Raw genomic sequence first — 23964 nt, forward strand, 5'->3', positions numbered from 1 at the left:
CTTTCCGGTGTGATAGTAACAGCCTCGCTTTAATGCTGAAGTAGATATTGCCTGATATGCAGCTGTCTTTAAATCAATCTTCAAAATCACTCATATGAAACAGACAATACTCTAAAAAACCAATATTGCACAAAAATATCATTTATACCACCATCCGCAGTATAGGTACGTGGACATATTCTTTCCAATTATCAAACTTAATATGCAAGTGAACAACTAGCCGTAGAGTTTTTCTTTCACTACTGTGCATTTTGAAATGAGAGTTCCTTGGTTACTTGCAATGGTTGCCTGATCGCTTCATCACAATCTAGAAAAAATAATTAACATACTTTTATTTTGTGACAGTATGATTCACAAGACTAAAAAGTCATCATGTCAATAAGGTAATTATTCTCCTATCATGTTTGTTATACGTCACATCTGCAATGCCTGCCAAAAGTCTTTGAACACTAAAATCAGTTTCAAGGGTAAATTCAGACATCCCCCTCTCTCCCAGAAAACAACGTTAGTTTTAGTTTAAAACGACGTATAAGATAAGCAAGTATGTTTTCCATGTGACTCGAATGATTGCTGTCAACATTGTTCTGAGAGGGGGCGACATTAGTTGTGATATCTAAGGAAATAAATGAAATATACAACGAAAATTGTTGGCGTAGCATTGAATGATTTACTTCGTCAGCAAAAGATTTCACCATATATCATCATTATAAATGGTATCCTACAATATAAATAACAGGGAAAAAGGATTTATCGGACAGGCCCAGGCGACCTGTTTATATTTTTACGCATGCTCTATTCTCTTTTACTGATAACCTATAAATGCACCTTTTCATGTCCAAGCTAACGTGTCGGTGATTACGGTGATAGCGGATTAAGCAATTCACAGGGCCGGCGAAACGTTTTCGGAAGTGGAGGAACAAAAATGTTACGACTGTCGAAGGGCTTATTAAAAGCCGCCACCATGGTTGGCGCAAGATATATTTGAGATATTTGGTATTCTGGGGATGGCCAGAAGCCTTTTCTCATCAATATGCACCCCCCCTCTCGGATTCACCAGTCCTGATGCGCCCTTCTGATAACTGCTCAACTATATTAACAAATCTCTCAGTCGAAGTCAACAAAAACTGAATATTTAAAATCGGTATGCCAACTAATTAACTAATAATTTAATTAATATCTTTTACATAAGATTCAACTTTTTACATACATAAAACACCAGCTTCCTCTTCTTTTAACATGAATTATGCTTCCTGAAAAATAAACATTTGTCTTGTTACACATTGATACGATTATCGTTATGAAAATAGTTTTACGACCAGGGTAATGCGTTTGGTCATGGCAATTGAAAATGGAGCTCAAATGTTAAGAAAATGGAAGTCGTATTTTCTACTAATTTAAAGCAACTACAAAGCTCTTCACTATTTCTAGGAGCAGATGAACTTACTAGAAAAGATGAACATAAGCATCTTTGTATGATGTTTTACTCGAAGCTGAACTTTTACCAGTCTTTTTCGAGAAGCTATTGCTAATGCATAAAAAGGTCACCAACGGTCAAGATCTTTTGTCAAAAACTGAAAGCTTTCCTGTTTGAACATAACTATTGACTGGTATATTGATGTTGAATAAAAGTCTTGAATGAACATAACTATTTATAGTCACCATTTACCAATTGTAATTGGGATAGCAATATGCAAACCCAGAGGCAACGGCCTTGTATCTTTCCCAGTTTCTTTCAAGAGAATATCTTGACCATATGTATGATTTTTGTGAAAGAGCCACCTTGATTACTGTGACAGAATGTACCATAATTGTGATCTTGACATTTTATGACTCCATCCATTACTCTTTTCTTCAAATTTAAAGCATTGATTGTTTCTCGTAAATTGACATATTGCCCAAATCTTTGCCCTACTGCAGCCATATTCATTTACTTCTTCTATAACCTTTCTCTCTATTCTGATCAATGAACAATATCCTTCCTATCTTGACCAATGAACAGTCACAAACAAAAGGACCTCCGAACTATATATGCCCAATTTACAATAGCTAATGTCCAAAATGCAATTGCCATATCTTCATGTGGCTTAAATCACTTTGATAATCACTCGAATCTTGGTTGAAACAAGTATTGAAAGCCTAATCAATCGATTTGCCATATTGTCTAATCAAAAATTGGCTGTTTGTATGATTCTATATCTAGTATGATACTGATATTTAAGAAGCACAACGCTACTGTTTGCTTAGGTAGGTAGCATCACGCTGTAGCTCATACATTTTGGGAAGCGTAACGGCGTTATGCCGCCGCGCTACCCCTCAACTACACTACTGGCTAGGTCCTAACAAGGGAAAGGGGACAAGGATTAGGATGCGAGAGAGGAAAAATCAAGTTCGTTTACTCCTAATTTGAAAAAGACAGGTTGCCAGAGTATCCCAGACAGAGTCTGGGATACTGGATTCAGATCTTTTGGCACAGCTGGTATTTACCTGGTCCAACACTGAACATTTTCTGTGTGCAGTCGAGCATCTTACTGTTGTTGTAAAATAATCGTTGAGCAGTAATTGGTATATCTGAAAATGAACAACGTTTCTTTTACCTTTCAGATAGAATTGATTTACAACGAGCATAACATAAGAACGACTACATATTCCCATATTTTGTAGGGCCTCTTTGAGGCTTACTGTATCATCTGAATGTTCCAAACCGGACATGACCGGCCTATCTATAGTTAAACGCACAAAACTCAGGTAAGTTTGTGCTAACAGAAATTTTTTCGATATCTTAAAGCTGCCAAATTTTAGAAACTTTCCGACAAATTTGGTGGTTTAGGGGGCTAAGGAGAGGGGGCTCAGGGGGTCACTGACAAGGGGGCCTATGACTTTAGAGGCGCATAGATAATAACTCAACTAAAAATTAACAGTGAGCCCGTCCCTATCATTTCAACATATGTTTTCTTTGCATTTGGTTTAAGTTCTTTGTAACGTTCTTTAATGGTAGAAAAAATCTTTGCTTCGTCAACTTGTTTTCAAGTTTAGCTTTTGGGATAGATCTTCATGTTTTTCATGAAAATGTGAACTTATGCATTAAGCACCACTTCAAAATGCAAAATTATCACACTCAAACTCTGGGAGTTGTTTGGAAAAACTATTGCTAAAGGCTGTCGAAACAGGTTGATATAACGTACCAATACAAGACATATAAGCTTACTTTAGTGTATGCTTACACCGAAGGCATATATTGAAACACCACTTGCAAAATGACAGAGATATTACCGGTATAACAATGTTTCAACACAAATAGTGACCCCAACTAGTGGTGGCGCCGGGAGGGGTATAGGGGGCTAGCCCCCACTCACTTTTGTAAAAGCCTTGTTTACATATTTCTTCTAGAAATGGATTAAAAGGCGCTAAGTAGCGATAGATCATATTTCCAAAGGAAAATAAGCCTGGAACAAAGCACTAAAACAAGGCAAAAGGGATGTGGTCTCACTGGCGACGCCCATTACCCACCCACTCTGCAGTAGAAACTACCCACTTTTTCACCGACCAACTCATTTATTGAGGCTTTGGTATCTACAATCCCGGAGAAAAATAGTTGAGACTTCTCAAGAAAACTTTATTTTTCTCTTTCTTTTTAAAAATAGCTTTGCCCCCTTCCCCAATTCAATGTTGAATGCTTGATTTTTAAGTAAAAATCATAAAACTACAAATCCAACATTGCTTTCGGGGGAAAGGGGGGCTCGAATTTACAGGGGTAAGGTAAAGTAGAAAATTACAAAAATTGCATTTTGTCTCAAAATTTTTGTCCGGGATTGTAGGTTATAGCTTTTGTAGCTTGTTTGTGACCTGTATTCAAACAGCGGATCCTCTTGCAATGGAAATAGAAATTTGAACATTTAGATAATCATCGCCAATTTCATAATCTTCACTTAAAATTGGATAGAGTTAGTTTTGTGGGACCTCAGTATCATCGTGTCAAAATTCAGAAGTAGTAGCAACTTATAAATTTTCACTTGTGTGATACCTCCTTTGGAAAAAAAATTCATTGTCAAATCAGATGGTTTTTTGACAATTGGTGCAAAGCTTTCGATGAATTAAAGAGCCTGCAAAGTCAACGGGCCTGTAGAGTTTATTGGTAAGGGGAGGGGGCAATAAACAGGGTACCCAAAATTATGCAGCTAAGGGTAACAAGTGACAAAACCCTGACCTGAAACGAACAATACAAAAATCTAATCGTAAGATGAAAGCTGGATTGTCTTCAAATCTTCGAAATTATTTTACCCCAGCAAGCCAATACTCTCTACAGAGACCACTGTCTACAGAGCAATGGTTGAAAGCAATCTAAAGACAAGGCACGTATTAATCACCACCGAATTTCTTCCGTCAGCACTGAAAATTTCAGCTACATACTTCTACCGAAAAGTCTAACTCTATAAAGCTAAAACAGCATATTTATACATTCATAAGCACATTCACAATTAATAAAAAAAACCAACCCGCTAGAAACACCTAAGACCTACCGGTCTTTGCCAAATATATCAAAATCCTACGAAATCATCAAATCTTTATAAAAAGTTATAATGACTTAGGCTGCGTTTACACGACAAACTCTTAAAATGTTTTGAATTTTTCCGTTCTATTCCCAAAATATGCCCTCACCATCCTTTGGGACGCTAAAAACGTTCTTTTTCAACGATATCTTTTCCATTAGGGGCGGGGGGCGTCCGCCTCCTCTTGTCTCCCTCTAACTACGCTACAGTGTAGAAGCTTATATTGTAAGATCTAACCTGTTATTTGCCTTATCTTCTCTTTTAGTTGCCCTACAGTTGTGCTGTTTTTGACCAGGATCTTGTACTCATTCGAATCTGTTCTCACCCTCACAATGAATCCACCTGAATAAGACAAATACAGCTTTATTGAATCGCTTTCTTAGGTGTTGCTGAAACCAAACACCTGTACAGATGTACCAGAACTTACTGCTTGAGCAATGTAAGTTAAAAGATTTGGTTTTCATTTCATTAATTCATCTCAAAAATCTATTCATCTTTTATCTCAATTACAATTCCGAAAAACACCTAAAAATCTTCAAAGCTATGTTACAATATGAGCCTACATGTTTTTTTTAAAGAACATTTAAAATTTAATAAGACAGATACAAATTAGCTAAAATGTGCCTGATAATTTCTTAGATGTTTCAATAACTATATCGTCAACAGGACCAGAAGGTCGAACCATACACTTACTTGGAGATTTGTGCTGGAGTATTGGAAGGGAAAGATAAATTAGATCAATGGGCTTAGCAAAGAAACGTTGTCGGGGGGGGCGGTGGGAAGTACCCTCAAGAATATCTGAATACCATACTTTCTTCAGACAAATACTAGTGGAAAACGAATTAATATTAATGGCATTGGCAAAAAAATCCAAGAAGACGGTGTGTGGGGAATCAAATGAGCGATCCTGTGCTGGGTTCAAGTTTCGTCCTCCGATAGAAGAGAAACTCGAGAAAACTTTCTGGTGTTTGCTTAGGAAAAGATTAAGGGGTAAAGACAAAAATATATGGCAATTGTTGCATTTAATTTGTATGCGTAGTGAATCTAGAGCTATTTATTAGCGTAAATTCTTTCCTACGATGCGTTGAGTTGGATGTCACCAATCACATGACGTAATAATTGTCCTTCACGGTGAAATCTCTAGGGTTGACGTTAGATCATAAGCTTAATTTCGACATACATATTATCAACTTTTGCAAAAAGGCTGCAACATTATAAGTTGCCCAACGGAAGCATCTGGGGCCCTAAAGAGAAAGGACCTCTATTTACACAATACAAGAAAGTTCCATCCATCGCTGTAGACCATAGTCAGGGCTGTAAAGTCACTTTTTAGATTGAATTGTGCAAATTGTGATACTAGCATGAAACTTATCAATAAGGGGCAGATTGATATGCTGAAAAGATAGGATATGGATCCCAACTGAAAATTGTCCCATTCTTAAAAGACTCCTCTAACTACATTGTTTTGATATCTTTGCTGTAGATAGGTACAATAGCATGGAACTTTGCAGCAAGGAGCAGTTCGATACGTGGAAAACGATAGGAAATAGACCCCGACTGAAAAGTGTCCCTCTCCCTTTTGTTCTATTTTTAGAGTGGGGTACTTTGTTCCTTACCTTTACAGACAGTAATGGTAATATCGTATCTCAGCCTCTCCTTTATACAATGGCATGAAACTCTGCGACAAATGACAATTTGACACACAGAAAAGGATTTGATTTGGACCAAAAATGAAAATGTACCCTTGTACTATTTTAAGACGGGAAGACCCAATCCAGACCTCTCTCTGATTGCCAAAAGGGGCTTTTCACGATAAAAGGTATCAATCTATAAACTGTTTTTTTCTAAATCCTTAAATCCTTTTATTGCCTTCTTCTGGATTTTTAAAAACCCTTGTTACAAATATTATAATAATAAATGTTAATAAAGAAATATCTCCTCGTATCTCCTCAGGGCTCATAGGCGCATTGTATACTTCACAATTAAAAAACAGAAAATCTTATATACATTATGCGTTATCTATACTAAAATATCTTAGAAGTAAAAATTTCTTTAAAAGTGTTTTAAATGTTTCTATCGAATTTTTCAATCCGGACGACAAATAGACATGGTGGTAGAATGAGAGAAGAAATGTATGAAGGGCTAGAGACAGTGGAAGGGCAGAAGAAGATTTCTAGAATTGCATAGTCAAGAGATGGAAAAACAAAGGATAAAACATACATACGATATATGAAAAATGAAAATGGAAACATATTGTACAATGATAAAGATATCATGAACAGATGGAGAAATTACTTTGAAGGCCTTCTAAATGAAGAAAACCCGAGACTACCAAGCGGAGAAGGAATGCCAAATGAAAGGCAAACAGAGAGAAAATTCGGGGGGAAGTAGCGAGAGGAATGAAAGCAATGAAGATGAATGAAGCAGTAGGGCCAGATAACATCCCGATCGAAATGTGGAAATGTCTTGGTGATGATGGTATAGAAATGCCATCTAAATGGAGAATGATCGTGTCCCTAGGTCAGAAGTTTGGCGATGCATGAGAGAAAAGGAGTAAGTGAAAAGCATGTGCGTCTGGTACAAGATATGTACGATGGAGTTACATCATGTGTCAACAGCTGTGTGGGTAACTCAGATGAGTTTATGATTAGGGTCGGAATGCATCAAGGCTCTGCTCTCAGCCGAAGAAGTTTGGAGAGCAGCCCCATGGACCATGCTGTTTGCTGATGATATTGTGATAGTTTGCAAAATTAAAGCGGAACTTCGGAAGCGACTATCAAGATGGAAGAGAGCTTTAGAAGAGAAAGGTTTTACGATAAGTAGAACGAAGACGGAATATCTTCAGCCTAATGACTTTGAAGATCTTGACGACATGAGAATGGATGAGGAAATTATCAAGAAGATTCCAGCATTCAAGTATTTGGGGACGCATGTGACTGAAGATGGGGAGCTCGATGTGGAGATAAACCATCAGATCCAATGTGGATGGAACTCCAGGAGGAAGCTGTTAGGTGTGCTGTGCGACAAGAAGATGGTGAGGTGAACAAAAATGCTGTGCGACCAGCAATGCTATACAGCAGTAAATCCTTGGCAGTGAAGAAGGCACAGGAGAAGAAGATGAATGGTGCATAGATGAGGATGTTATGCTGGATGTGTGGAGTCACGAGAAGAGGCAAAATCAGGAATGAGGTGATACGAGGAACAGTGAAGGTAGCCGAAATAAGCTCGAAGAAACAAGAAAGAAGACTAAATTGGCATGGCCATATGATGAGAAGAGAGGAGGAATATGTTGGAAGAAGAGTGATAGTAATAGAAATTCCAGGACACAGAAGAAAAGGAGACCTAAATTTAGATGGAAAGACAGATTCAAAGAAGATATGCGGGAAAAGAGCATCCATCCTCTCCAGGAACAGTGACCCCATATAAAGGTGGAAGAAGCTGCAGAAGAAGGAGAAGCAGTGAATACGGCAGTTCATTTCAGAGACATGGGGCAACATGAACAAATGATCGATCCCCAGCTGTTACAAAGTGAGTGCTCTTTATTTCAAGGAGGAGATCATCTTTCGCAGATCTTGTTGCACGATGAGGTTACAACCCCTTCTTTCTTCAAAAAAAACTTTTGACCGATCCTACAAGTAGGCGAAAATAAATCAGATCTGTTTCTACTTCTAGCGAAAAGTCTTTTGGTGTATTACGTGACCAGAAAATCTATATTGGCCACAGCGAGGGAAGCAGTTGCAGCTAATTGTTTAGCCGATGAAGAAAGTGAAGAAGCACGAAGAAGCAGATACACGAATGACATGTTTCTTCGTGTGCAAGACATCGCGATATCCCGATTCGAACTGTAGATACCGAGATGGTAGCTCTTGCTGCTGCATCTTTGTTTCAAAGGTTAAATGCTCGAAATTTGTGGATAAAGCTTGGAGCAAGAAACAATAAACATTGCATTCCTGTTCATGAGAATGTGTCAAAATGACTTGATAGTGTCAACGTCACAGTCAAACTACACTTGCATGCCTTTCAATTTGCACCTTATAGGTTATGGATTGTTTTCCCTGCAATGTCCTTTTGGATTTTAAGCTCTTATCTGTAGAATGATACACGGACAGACGCCAGTAGCATGACATAATATACTCGTTATAAATGAACTAAAACAGGTTCAAAATAATAGAGCTGTGCATACATCGTGGATAATCTTGCCTGAACCATTGAAAGCTTTTCAGGAGTTAGTTAATCGCAACTGTAAGAAAAATTACACGAGAAAGTTCATATGCAAGCAATTTACTCTGCAGTGTACTGAAATTTGCCAATGCTCATACCAGTATTTTGATGTCTAGTTTTGGCATGGTGATAGATGTGTGTCATTAAAAAATAATTCACTCTGTTTACTTTGTAGCATTACAAGATTTGTCTCTAAATATAGTACAACTAGACAGTTTTTAGCTGGGATCCTACCCTGGGTACCAGACTCACTATATATAAAATAATTTATATATATTTATATATAATCATGAGGCAAATGCTGACAGGAGGAAATTCTTTCCACAAGGGTGCTGCCCAATTGTATCGAATCACTCTTGGTCGGAATCGAACTCCAGTTTGCTGCTTCAAAACCCCCCGCTCATTCCACTGAGCCAAATGGCCTAATGAAATGAGCGATGAATCTACGAAGCCAACACTGGAGTTCTCACCGTAGCCAAGGCAGTTTTTAGTTTCTTCTGTTTTGGCTTAAAGCCTTCATCAGAGCCATTTAAACCATAGATATATAACCATAAGGCAAATGCTGACAGGAGGAAATTCTTTCCACAAGGGTGCTGCCCAATTGTATCGAACCACTCTTGGTCGGAATCGAACTCCAGTTTGCTGCTTCAAAAACCCCGCTCATTATATATTTATTATATATTTATATATTATATATTATATTTTATATATTTATATATTCACTTTATATTTTTTATACATAGTGAGTCTATTTTATTTTATATATAGTGAGTCTGGTACCCAGGGTACTTGGATCCATACAAAACTATCTCTTGTCTCCAAGTCTCACACTGTTGTACCACAGTAAGACTGAAATACGATAATTTAGGTCTATATCCTATCTTTTTCAGCGTATCGAACTGCCCTTTGCTGCAAAGTTTTGTGCTATTGTACCTACTTACAGCAGAGATAACAAAACAACGTCGCTACAGGAGTCTTTGGGCAAAGTACCCCAGTCTAATAATAGCCCATAGGGGCAATTTCAAGTTTGGGTCCATTTCCTATCTTCCTCAGCGCACCAAACTGCCCCTCTTTGCAAAGTTTCATGCATAGCACCCTGACCTCGCTATTAAACATAACAGATTCATGGTTTTCTAGTATTGACAAGCGTAGAATTAATATAAGTGTATTTCTCGACCTTAAAAAAGCGTTTGATACGGTGGACAACGGGATTCTTCTGTCGAAACTAACCAAATACGGAATGGAAGGGACATCTCTTCGGTGGTTCACATCGTATTTAACCGGCAGAAGACAATACTGTCAAATAAATGGCCATAAATCAAGCTTAAAAACTGTTCACTGCGGTATCCCCCAGGGATCGTGCTTGGGGCCACTCCTCTTCATCCTGTGTGTCAATGATTTCGAGCAGTGCCTCAAAAAATGTAAAGATCACTAGAAAGAAGAGGCAAGGAGAACCTATGTGGAAAAGAAGGTTGCAGAAGCAAGTAAAATACTTGAGGAAAGATTTAAGCCGAGTTGAAGAGTTAAGAAAAGGGAAGACAATTAAGACAAGATTTCAAGAACAGTTACAGAGAAAGTATTGGTTAAAAGAAAAGGGTCTCATAACAGTAAGTGGAGAACTAAAACAAAGGATTACAGCTAAATCAGGAAAAATTACAAGATATCAAGCTAGAATAGATCAATTTAGACAGAATCGACTGTTTCGGGAAAACCAAAGTCGGTTCTATGATGAATTGAATGGCGGAGAGAGAAATGAAGTACGACCTGAAAAGGAAGAAACTATGGAATTTTGGAAGGATATATGGAGCAAACCAACACGGCACAATGAAAACGCAGAATGGCTGCAGGACTTGAAGGAGGAAATTAAAATTGACAGGCAAAATGATGTTGTGATTACCAGGGAAAAGGTAGAAAAGGTTGTTAATAAAATGCCAAACTGGAAATCACCAGGACCTGACTTAGTTCAGGGCTTCTGGTTGAAAAGATTTACTAATCTGCATGGGAGAATTACATTGCAGCTCAACGAGTGCTTGAGGAAAGGAAATGTACCAAAATGGATGACTAAAGGAAGAACAGTTTTGATAGTCAAAGATCCACAAAAAGGAAGGGTGCCTAGTAATTATCGTCCAATAACGTGTCTCGCTATGTGCTGGAAATTGTTGACAGGAATATTGGCAGGTGAGATTTATTCTTTTATGGAGGCTAAGAATGTATTACCAGAAGAACAAAAGGGATCGAGGAAAGGATGTAGGGGGTGCTTAGACCAATTGTATATTGACAAGAAAATCATGAAGGAAGTGAAGCAAAGAAAGAAGAATATTGCAATGGGCTGGCTGGATTATAGAAAAGCTTATGATCTAATCCCACATTCATGGTTGAAGGAATGTTTGAACATGTTTGGAGCTGCAGAGAATGTAAAAAATTTGCTGACCAACAGTATGAAGGAATGGAGCACCATGTTGACATCTTGTGGGGAATCGATTGGTGAGGTAAAATTTGCCAGAGGAATTTTCCAAGGAGACAGTTTATCACCATTAATGTTTGTGATTGCTATGATACCACTAACGTTAGTACTACGTAAAATGAAAGCGTCCTATAAGTTCAGTTCAAATGGAGAGCAGATAAATCATTTAATGTTCATGGATGACATCAAACTTTATGCGAAGAATGAAAGTGGACTAGATGCATTGATACAGTCTGTCAGAGTTGTTAGTAATGATATAGGTATGGAATTTGGAGTAGAAAAATGTGCAGTGTTGGTTATGAAGCGAGGGAAAGTAGTCGAGTCTAATGGCATTGACTTACCAAATAAGGAAATCATTAGGTCTATACACGAGGAAAATGGTTATAAATACCTTGGAGTTATGGAAGCTGATCAAGTATTAGGTGAAAAGATGAAAGAAAGTCTAAAGAAAGAATATAAGAGAAGAGTGAAAAAGATACTGAAATCTAAGCTTAATGGAGGCAATATGATAACTGCCATAAACACTTGGGCTGTTTCAATGATGAGATACACGGCACCTTTCGTTGACTGGAGAAAGGATGAGCTGAAAGAAATAGATCGGGGTACTCGTAAAATGATGAATATGTACAGATCACTGCATCCAAGAGATAGTGTAGCAAGACTCTACCTACCCCGTAAAGAAGGAGGACGAGGACTTGTAGAAATTGAGGATTGTGTTCAGCTCGCAATTTTGGGGCTTGAAAACTATGTTCAGGATAGCAAAGAGAGGATATTGTCATCAGTGAGATGCGAGGCAGGAGAAAGAGTGTCAGAGAAAGATTTCAAGAAGCGAAGAAGAGAAGAGAGGCGATCAGAGCTAGAAGAAAAGGCGCTACATGGACAGTTTTTCGGGCAGACAAAAGAAATAAATGACCCAGAGTCATGGGGATGGCTCCGGGACGGGGAATTGAAAAAGGAGACTGAAGGACTGATAATGGCGGCGCAGACCCAGTCATTGCGAACAAATGCAATTAAAGCAAACATCGATAAGACGCAGAGGGACTCGAAATGTAGAATGTGTAATCAGAAAGAGGAAACAATAAGCCACATTGTCAGTGAATGCCCAAAACTGGCACAGAGAGAGTATAAACGTAGACATGACTGTGTAGCGAAAGCCCTCCATTGGGATGTCTGTCGCCTGTATGACATAGATTGTGGAAATAAATGGTACGAACATCAACCAGATGGGGTGGTAGAAACAACAAATGTAAAGATTCTCTGGGATGTCAATATTCAAACAGACAATGAAATCCAGGCAAGGAGACCTGACATAGTGGTTGTCAATAAGAAAGAAAGGAAGTGTTACATCATTGATGTTGCAGTCCCGGGAGATGTGAGAATAGCTGAAAAAGAGATAGAGAAAATCGAAAAGTATGACGAATTAAAGAGAGAAGTGGAAAGATTATGGAAAGTGAAAGCAAAAGTTATTCCTATTGTCTTGGGAGCCCTTGGAACAGTAACACGAAATTTGAGCAACTACATCAAGGAAATTGGAGTCAAGACGCAGATAAAACTAATACAAAAATCTGTACTTTTAGGAACTGCAAGAGTGTTGAGAAAAGTTCTCGAGATCTAAGATCATGGGTATTGATCCGATTTCAAGAAACATCAAGAACAAGCCAGTTATAACATCAGAACTGTGTACATCAGCATAATAATAATAATAATAATAATAATAATAATATGATATAATGAGGCATAAGGAGGCAATTGGCCTATTAAACCCTTTAGCGTTCGTTTTTAAGCGTATTCATAGTTGTACTTCACGTTCCCGCAAAAATCTTTACATAATTTCTCAAATTCTATAACTGACTTCGCATTGACTATGATTGCTGGCAAATTGTTCCATTCGTTTATTACTCTGTTTGAGAAATAGTTCTTCCTCAGGCTCAACGATGAAGCAAACTTGAAAAGCTTGAAAATTACAAACCAAAACTTTTGTAATGGTGAAAAAATATTTGAAGTGGAAATTTTTTTTGTAGTGTAAATTTTTTTTAGTGGAATTTATTTTTGTAGTGGGAAATATTGTTGTTGTTTAGAAAAGTTCGAAGGTGAGTAAAACCATAGTATGTTGCATCAAGTTATAGATTCCTGTGCTAGTTTCGAAATATTTGTTATCATATAAACACATTTTTGTATTGCCCTTGTGGGCCACCGTAGTTATCATCTAAAAGCGATGTCCATTCTTCGAAGACCTCTAATAGTTCCGACAAACACGATCGAAATTCTCTAAAACCATACTGATCCGGTGTAAATGATTTGTTCTCAATTAGGTTATCAGTTAGCACATTTTTATTCAATCGTTCCATTATTCTGCAAACAACCGAAGTTAAACTTATTGGTCTATAGTTTTCTTTTTGATCTTTTTTTCCTTTCTTGTATATTTGAGTGACATGAGCAAGTTTCCAGGTATCAGGAATTAGTCCAGTTTGGAGACTTGCTCTAAACATAATACATAACGGATTTGCAATTTGTGCAGCAGTTTCATGTAAGACTTTCGGGTGCAGGCCGTCGGGACCTGGCGACTTTGAGGGTTTCAGCGATTGTAATGTTTCTAGTACCATTTGTTCTGTAATATCCATATCTATTAGCAATGAACATGGCAATGGTTTATCGATCAGTGGGACAGAAGTCTCATCTTCTTTTATAAATATAGAACTAAAAAATTTATTGAGGATATCAACTTTTTCTTGCTCAGTTTCTGTGTAGGTCCCATTTTCCATTTTTAAATCCGGTACTTTAGTGTTTGACTTGAGCTTGGAATAAGCATATTTCAAATACTTTTTGCTGTTTGTTTTTAATTGTTCTGTAATTTTCTTTTCAAATGCTTGTATATTTTTTCTCAGCGTAGATTTAACTTTGTTGCTCTTTCTTTTGTATCTTTCGTAATCCTTTACTTTTTTGGTTAATAACCACCTTTTGTAAGCATTATGTTTCTTCTTAATTATCTTCATTATGTTGTCATTCATCCATAATGGAACTTTATTCTCATTGTTGATTTGATATTGGGATATACACTCTTCCATTGTAGTGTAAATTTTAAATTCAATAAAAAGCATCATCCAATTCGCCTCTAGACCTTGCAGTTCAACTTCCCAGTCAACTTCCTGTAGCATGGTGCATTGGTGCATTGGTGCTATGAGAATGCAGTTTTTTGGCATTAGCAACATAGTACATTTCAAGTGTTAAATGATCACTATTGCCTATTGGTTCCTTAAACTGCAGCCTAGAGATATCACTATCGTTAGGGGTCAGTATCAAATCTAGGCAATTTTGAGTTTGGTCCTGCCTATGTCTGGTTGAACGTGCTGTGTCAAGTAACAATCATTAACTGTCTTCAAAAATGAATTGGCAGGGTGTGTTTCAACAGTGTTTGTTATTTGCTGGTCCCAGTTTATTTCTGGATAATTGAAGTCACCCATTATGAGTAAGTGGCTGAAATTTTCTTCTTGAAGTGCATGGTGATTATCGTGAGAAGGGCTTCTGTATATTCGGGGCCGCCGGAGCCAGGGGGGCCACGGGGGCACAGGCCCCCCTGTTTGCAAAAAGTATAAATAAGTGCCCCTTTTTGAAATATATTGCGTGTATTTTTTCAATGCCAGATATTCTGCCTTTATAAACTAAGTAAAATAACATAACTCTGGACGTTGTTGGAGGACCATTCATTGAAAATTCCTTAAATTTTTACTTGGTCTTGATGCAAAAAGCGCAAGCTCCTGTGATGAACAATATCAACTGCAAAGGAGACTGCCAGATCCGCGAGAAAATTTCGTTAGTATGTCTTCAGCAACAAACGCATTAGTGAAAGGTCCGGTCAAGTCCCCAGCGGACACATGTTGTGCTTTTTAAGGCTGGTCGGTGTATGGTAGCAAAATCCACAATGAAATAAACACGATATATATATATATAGACTATTTACAAGTTATTATTATAATAAATTCCATTCTTGACAACGAACGATCTTGACAACTTTAAACACTTGAAAACTTCACTTCAAAACTACTCGATCACCAACTACTCTCCAACTTGAGCACGCCTCTCCCAACTCCAACTGAGCTAAACAATAGATCCATCAATCAGTTACTTTAACACAACAATATGCAGCTAAGCGTGCTTCAAAACCAATATCGACTACGGACAGCATAATAATATCAAGAACAAAAGAGCAACGATATTTATTCTAAACATATATTACAACACTCCTCCCCCCTTGAAAAGAGCGTCTTTAGGCATAAAATGTTACGAAATCATTGTAACGAACGAAATTAGTTCTTCATTGTAACGTACAACATTTCTTCTTGGACGCAAGTTATAACGTGGTTCATCAAGCTCTTCCTCGGTGTCGCTTTCGGCAAAAATCTCATCAGAGGATTGAGAGTTGGTAACATCATCTGTAGGTACATGCAGAACAGTAGTGTTCATGACAGATTCCGGAGCTCTTTTCAATTTATCACGCGTAATTGTTTTAATCAATGTACCTTTATTCGAAGGAATTTCGATGCTGTAGACTGGATGTGATGCTCTTATGATCTTAAATGGTCCATTCCATTTAGCAATCAGCTTAACTCTCGCAAGTCGTGGTAAATAAACATAGACATAATCACCAACAGACAGTTTATCATCAATAACATTCTTATCATGATATGCAGCATAACGAGCTTGTCGTTGATTCATGTGTTCTCTTGCAGTATCGTACATTGAATTCAAATTATCTTTATATGATTGTAAGCTTAAATCTGACTCAGTGTTCTCAAAGGTACCATACAGAATATCGATAGGTACTCTGAAACGACGAACAATTTGTGATAAAATCTCTTTACGCTGATTGTATGGAAGACGTCGAGCTGGCTGTGAAACTGGTACATTGTCCTTGAGATGGATTTCATGATGAGCATGACTGACAACAGGCACCTTTGTAAGATTTTTTTGGTAACCTGTAAGAATGCGTACTACTGTAGATCTAGTTACTTCGTCTAAGTGTTGAAACTTAGGGCTGAGTTCATCTTCTGATAAAGTAGACTCATGTACAGCTAATGCATTTGGAGCACTGCTTCTGAATATTGTTTCTTGTGCTTGCTCTACTGAGTTGATAACTCCTAGGACTTCACCTTTTGATAACAACATATCTTCGCTACTGTCATTTAACACTGGTAAATCAACAACTTTTGAAGCGCTCTGCAGAAACACATCGCTAAGTTCCATGCCATCACGACTCTCTTTAATTGGTTCAAATACACATGGAGCGTCCTTTAAAACATCCTTCTTTGAATTGATTATCTTTGATGGTACCATTTTGATAGATTCTGCAGGAATAATAGTTGCCTTGGCAACATGAACATATGCAGTATTCGTGTCCTTCTTCTCCTTCCAATATTTAATAACAACTTGATCTCCAGACGAGGGAACAAATGTAATTAAATTATTAAAATGATCTCTGACAGCTCCTTTAAAATTCAACTCGGTATCCATGCCCAAAACGTTAGATGAAATAGCTGATGACACCAGTACCGGCTGGTATTCAAGTATGTATGACGTTCCATCTTCACGTAAAAACTTGATATTCAAGTACGCAACACCATCCAAACGGAAAGTTTCACCAGAAATTCCTATTCCGCTACGGTTTACGGGAACCAAAGGTGGCTTGATTTTCAATTCGTCATATGCGCAGCGAGTGATCATCGTATACATGCTTCCGGGATCGTATAAGATGTCCATATCAGATCCACCTATGTTCAGTTTCAACATTATTCGAGGGACTGGTTTTAACGCAACACCATTCTCGACATTAATTTGATTTTCCTCTGTCATTCGACCCGCCGATGAACTGACTCTGCCATTCTTGGGTGCATGGCTATTTTCACGTTTTTTTCTGCAATGTTTGGAAATATGTCCTTTCATACCACATTGGTAGCATGTTTTCAGCTTATAACAGCGGGACCTGTCATGACCGTTTGCTCCACAGTTTGAGCATGCTTCCGCCTTTTTCAATCCTTCCGCACCTTTAGACATCTCATCCATGCGAAAACATAATTTCTCAACCATCTTTTCCAAACGATCAACGCGATCATTGCTAGAATAACTCGTCGCGGCCGTCTCAAAACTTGCTTTTGCCGTTGCAATATTATACGGATTATCTGCAGCTTTCGAATTAATAAGCTCTAGCAAGCTCTCTAGTGTACATTTCCCCGTTAACTGCAGAAGTTTGGCTGGCTCCTGAATCGAAGAGTCCAGCTGCGATAGTACGTGGTTTTGTGCTATCGAATCGATCACATTACCGTCCGAAATTCCATACAGTTCTTGTACGACTGATTTAACTTCAAATGCAAATGTTGTGATATTTACGCCTGGTTTAAAAACAAGTGAACGAAGCTTTGTCTCCAAAGTTCTCTTATATTCGGCACCGCAATATTTGGTTTCAAGTTCATGCTTTAAATCAGCGTACGATATTTCTCCATCAGCCAAAATCGCATTTGAAACGGTCGCAAATGCACTAGCTTCAGTGCAGCAAAGTAGCAAATCCCTCCATTTAGTTCCTTCGTTCTTTACATCTAACGCTTTCAGTTGTGCTTCAAACTGCAACGACCATTGTCGAAAACTAAGAGAATTGTCTCCTTTAAACTTCGAAATTGCAGGAATCTTACCAGGCATTTTGTAAACATCGCATCTCGGTGGGACCTCCAAATTGTTGTGCTTTTTAAGGCTGGTCGGTGTATGGTAGCAAAATCCACAATGAAATAAACACGATATATATATATATAGACTATTTACAAGTTATTATTATAATAAATTCCATTCTTGACAACGAACGATCTTGACAACTTTAAACACTTGAAAACTTCACTTCAAAACTACTCGATCACCAACTACTCTCCAACTTGAGCACGCCTCTCCCAACTCCAACTGAGCTAAACAATAGATCCATCAATCAGTTACTTTAACACAACAATATGCAGCTAAGCGTGCTTCAAAACCAATATCGACTACGGACAGCATAATAATATCAAGAACAAAAGAGCAACGATATTTATTCTAAACATATATTACAACACACAGTCAGTTGGTCCAATGTATATCGTGTGTGTTCTTGAAAGTAGAAACTGGAGCCCTATCTCTGATTCTGGGATGCGTAAAATGTACCCTATTCAGTGACTTTGCCAAAATTGTGTAACTCTTTTCACTGATAATATTCAAGCTTGAGCAGGAATTTCTGATACCAATTCATGCTAGAACCATTATTTTTCTTAAACTTATGAATAGGCAACTTAAAAAGCAGAGTTCACTAAATTTGATTTCAACAATAATCCCTTGTGGTTCTTGACATATATATTAACAAAATCATAACTATTACTGCAACATATTGCTTGCTTCACAACATTGTGTTCAATGTTTTTTATGAAGAAATGAAAAAGTTGTGTCCTTGCAATGAATACATGCTAACAAAGACTTAAATTTCTTATCTAGGATTAGAACAATATACAAGACTAGACGTATTGCAAAATTTGTTGTACTTCAATATGCCATTGATTTATCTAAAAAGTTATCTGCAACATCATATCAGTAAATTCCTGCTCTTTTTTTGTTTCCTCTGACTGATTAAGAATGCAACCCAATTTTCAAGATTCTATGTCCCAGAATTCTAGCTTTTTTCGAGTTTCTCGGAACTCACGTGTAATACGTTTTACCAACAGACTGAGTCCCCCCTCCCGGGATCAAGTCTAAGGAAAGTTAAAAACCTGTTTCATTCATAAGACTGACGAGATAAACCTAATCTGTGTTGCAAATTAAATTTGCTATGAGGGTGAAGAATGTGCCCGTACCTTCAGCCGATTGTGTGAAGATGACTTAACCATAAAATTTCTTAGCTTTTCTAAAAAATTCCATGGAGGCGAACAAATTTGTGTTTAAGTGGGGATGGTGCGAATTTCAAGGTGGACGAAATTGTTTAAATATGAAAGTAAAAAAATTACTATCATTATTATGTCTAACGTGTGTCATAACTTTTATAATTGTGTAAATTACCGTTAAATCTGTACCATTTTTGGCACTTACTAATTTTTCGGAATAAAATATTTGTGCCCTTTTTATTCGTTTTGCCCCCCTCCCCTGTTCAAACCTGCGTCCGGCGGCCCTGATATTACCCCACAAAGTAGACTACTTTTCTTTTCCAATTTAATCTTTAGAAATATTGACTCAACAGAATGGTCATTGCAGTTAAAGAACTTCTCTTGCTGACAGACTGTTACTGAGATATATTCCAACTCCTCTTCCATCTGTTTCTTCAATATTTGAGAACAGAGTATATCCATCAATTTTAATGTTCTGGTTTTTCATCTTCGTTGAAAGGTTTTTTGGTTTAATTTCTGTTATACCACATATGTCAATATTCAAATTGTTGAGTCTTTGCTGAACTTCTAATTCAGAATGTTTGTTTGACAGGCTATCGCAGTTTGTATACAGGCATTTGAAGCTTTTATTCTTTAGGCTTGGACATACATTTGATTTGGTTGTTGTTGTGGTACTGTCTGGCATGGAATCACTCTTTGTGGCTCTGCAATTGTTACTGGTTGATAGGCCGTTGGTTGGTAGCTCTGACAGGGTTGTAGCTGGCTTGTTTGTTTTGTTATCCAGCTGCTCAGAAGCTTTCTGCCAAGTTCCTCTAAAAAAGAATCTTTCATAGCCATGTTGTCGTTGTCATTTGGTGCACTTTGCATTTCGTTTCGTAGTTTCACATCGTGGGCATTGGCTTGGAGGGTGTTTTGGTGCACTTGACTTTTAGTATCGTTCTTCATTGATTTGATGAGTAGGAAAGAGCAATCTTTACCCTTCAAACATCCGTCTGGTTGGTTATAGAAATAGCATGTTTTTACGATTTTATGTTCAAATTTGCAATTTTTCCACGTGCAGCTTCCTTTGTTGAAGCTTTTGCAGACATTGTGCCATGGCTTATCGGTTCTCTTTGCTGGTTTCTGAATATATATTTTTTCAGTTTATATATATATGTATATTTTATTCTATATATTTTCAGTGCAGCTTCATGAGAACATGGACGCACCAAGATCAATGATGAGGGAGGTTGTTGTCGGGAAGCGGTAAACATATGTGAACTAGATATGATCAAGGAAAAGAAAATGGATAACTTTTCAAAGAAGCAGGTATATAAGAAGGCTGTAGTGTAGTTTATTCTGAAGTTGATGTTGAAAGGGAAAAGCAAATTAAAAACAATCAATGCTTGGGCAGCTTCGGTATTAGGATATGGAGCAGGGATCATCAGATGGACGAGTGATGATGACGGCATAAGACGAAAATTCAATTGCGCATGCCTGCTTTCCACCCAAACAGCAATGGGGAGCGAAGTAGGTAGTAGGTTATATGTGTTTCGCGCTGAAGGAAAAAGAGGGTTGATAAGTTGTTAAACACTATTTTTCTATAAGAGGACTATATATTTTGTCCAACCTCAATATTCTTAAAAAAATTCCTTTTTGGAACCTGAACATATTCTTAAAGTATACTTTTTTCTCATACGGTTTCAGAGAAACATCGGCTGCCCTCAAATAGAAACGAGGCTATGAAAAACGAGATATGTTTGTCGTTCAAATCTCTGTGGTTTACATCGCACAACAGGCAACTGCTAAAAACTAAGAATAAATTACTCTGTGTTGAGGCTGAGCAATATTCTTACAATAGTCGTAGATAATGGGTGAATTGAGTCTGAATGTTCTTATAAACAGTATTCTTATAAAAAATAGTGTGTACCAAAAGTGAGGAAAGCAACTTAGGTTGGTGATTGCGGACGAAAAAATTATAAATGTGACAGGATTGTTAGGGCATGAAAAGCCGTGAATAAGACGAGTACGAAAAGATGTGGTTAGGAAGGGGACAAAAGGATGTACGAACAGTTTGTGTAAGAACTCCCTGAAAATACATATCAAAAAGCTATTTGGAAGGGGCAAAGTAATGGGTCTGCATATTCAGACCGCGGCTTTTTTATGTCCTGCACCAGAGTAAACCCAGGGGCAAACTATGTTAAACATCATATAATTGAGTCTGTTGAGTCATTTATATGTATACTATGTGAAAGGAGAAGAAATAATCACGATATCGATATCCAATGTAACAGCATGATCGAGCCAAGGGGACATGACATTGTAGTAGTGGACAAAAGAGAATATCTTGTATGATCGTTGATGTTTCCATAATCGATGACTTTAAGTTTTTCGCAAAAGAAGAATAAGACTTTGATGTATTAATTCAAATATCCAGGACAGTGCAGCATCAACAACAGGGCACACTGGGGCCCAAGACCCCTTAGTGCTAAGTGGTCCAACCCAAAATTTTCCGGAAAGGATTTATGACGCACCATCAATGTCACATACATTTAGACAAATACATTTCCCTTCAATTACCAAATTTTTAATGGTTTCTGCTTAAAAAGTATTAAAAGGGAGTGTCTACAGGGTATGCAATTTCTGATTTTTGTTATGTTAGTACACATTATTTATGTTAGTATCCAATATCCCCTTTCAATGTTAATTGCTACTCATTATAGAACAAAGATGCGTTGTGGGCAATCAGTGACTTTGAACTGCAAGAAAATTTGCAACAAAACCCTGAGTTGTGGAATGCATAGATGCCACCAGCAATGACACGAAGGTATGCAATACCCCTAGCAATGCCAACACAAATCTACTTGTGAAAGCTTGTTTTAATGGCCAATAGCAAATTTATCACTGAGCACCACCCACAGAAAGAATTCTCTTCATCGGTAAAAAATATCTTAGAGCCCATCAGTCGGCAAAATTGAATGGTGCCCTGCAGACATCGAAGCAAAATTATTTTCTTTAGGATGCTTTACCAATGTGCATTTTCCTTGTTGCAGGGTAAATTTTTAAGCAATGAAAACAAAATTCAAAACTTAATTGCCTATGAAATATTTATTTATCTACGTGAGCGTAAATTAAATTTTTAAAATTGTAACTTGAAGAAGGGCTAAAAAAGCATCTCCTAGGCTAAAATTTAGCAAAATAGTATACTGCTTAGGAAAGACAATTCGACGGTTCTCAGAAAACACTGATTATTATTTAATGGTAAAAATCGAGGAGGAGAGGTGTCATGGTAAAACTCAAGTGACAGACGTTGGGGAATGAAAGAAATTGTGACCTTTCGTTTCTGATTGCATATTGGCGTAAATACGTTAGTAAATAAGCCAAACAAAATCGGAATCTAAACATTTTGATCTCTTTTTTTCATACACTGTTTTAAAAAGAATTAGAAAGAAGGGTAAAAAATTCTTATCTTGAAAAAAGTAGGGGGCTTCAGCCCCTCCCACCCCGCCCTGTAGAGCCGTGCCTGTCTTGCAAAAATTTACTACTTAAATTGCACTAAACATATGCATCAATCATCGTTGAATTTTCCATTAGCTTGAATGCAATCTCAGGAAGGGAAGATCATCGCAAATATGATATACCTATTTCAAAATACCTAAACGGGCTCTTTACGAACTTCAGAGGTGGCGTTCCTGCACTGCAAAAAATTCTTCTTGATGCCCTTTCGATTGCCCTGTTAAATCGACTATCTTTTTAGATTGGGGGATGTCACACCCTTGTAAAGTTATTGTAAATTTATTATTTATCTTATAAAGTTTTGTGTAATTGACGAAACAGAGCTGCAAAGAGATAACTAGCATTTTGAAATGGGGGGTTGGCCCATAGTTGGCAAAAGGTGCACCTACGTTAGCTACTGATTGAAAACCAAGCCTCTTAAAAGTGTTTGTTCCGACTTTGTCGTTTGTCAAGAACTTGTTTCCCTGTCCCATCCCTCAACAGTCCTTGAAGTAGCGCTTTATCTAAGTCTTATAGATTAATAAGCGTTCTATAAAAATTCGTCACATAGATTAAGTTGATGCAATTTAATTCACAGTAAACTTCGCGCATAAATGTTAAAAAACTTGAAAAAGTAATTTAGACAATTATTTACCGTCTTTGCTTGGAAAAAGATCTTCATGATTCATTTTGCGACCAATTTTCTTTAAAATTCTCCAGTTAATTTTTACATATGTTGAAAAGACTGCTACTTCACCTATGATTCCTTAAGTCTTTCCTCTATTATATATTTTGCGCGACATTGTCGTTTGGTTTTTACCTTTGCATATTCTTATTTCTAGGGTAATTTCTCCTGCATATATTTTTAAACAGATGTAAGTAAAAACAAGTAATTTATTTTTTGCGCCGGGTTTTTCCAACTGTTTTATCAGTTTGCTTGTAATGCGGGCTATAAAGGTATACCTATTTCTTGGGTATTTTCCCGTGCACATTTAAATCTGCGTCTCATATATTTTTTCAGGTTATGCATACTATAATGAGTGTTACAAATTTACTTTTTGGAATGTGGTTCAATCGTGAATTATAAACTATAAAATTGTCAATATACAATATAAGAAAACATCAGCCGAATAGTACCTTCGAGCTAACTTTGCTTATTTTTACTTAATCTCAAAGTGTTGCAGTGCTTTGAAAAGAATACTATTGCAGAGTCATAGAAAAGAAATGCAGCGTCATTATGCACATTTGTTCCAAAGAAAAACTGTCCCACGATCGATAATGATTGCAGAACATTTAAAAAGATTCAAAGAACTACAGACGGTCTTGCCGTTCATAGCTTATTTCTGATTTCCTCTTGACTCCATAGTTTTCAGAA

The 23964-nt window shown here is 37.3% G+C and overlaps 1 long non-coding RNA gene across 2 annotated transcripts; it reads right to left on the bottom strand.

Moving 5' to 3' along the window:
• Positions 1–125: 125 nt before the first annotated feature.
• On the bottom strand, positions 126–23384 carry LOC135681924 (uncharacterized). 2 transcript variants are annotated; one of them, XR_016144687.1, is made up of 5 exons: positions 23245–23384; positions 4785–4889; positions 2485–2568; positions 1208–1250; positions 126–307 (listed from the first exon to the last, which is right to left on the bottom strand). It is a non-coding gene; the product is annotated as an uncharacterized LOC135681924 (long non-coding RNA). The 2 variants fall into 2 exon arrangements; XR_016144686.1 differs by lacking the exon at positions 1208–1250.
• Positions 23385–23964: the final 580 nt, after the last annotated feature.

Source organism: Rhopilema esculentum, chromosome 16 (assembly GCF_057945365.1).
Source record: "Rhopilema esculentum isolate cy_ngs chromosome 16, ASM5794536v1, whole genome shotgun sequence".
NCBI lineage: Eukaryota > Metazoa > Cnidaria > Scyphozoa > Rhizostomeae > Rhizostomatidae > Rhopilema > Rhopilema esculentum.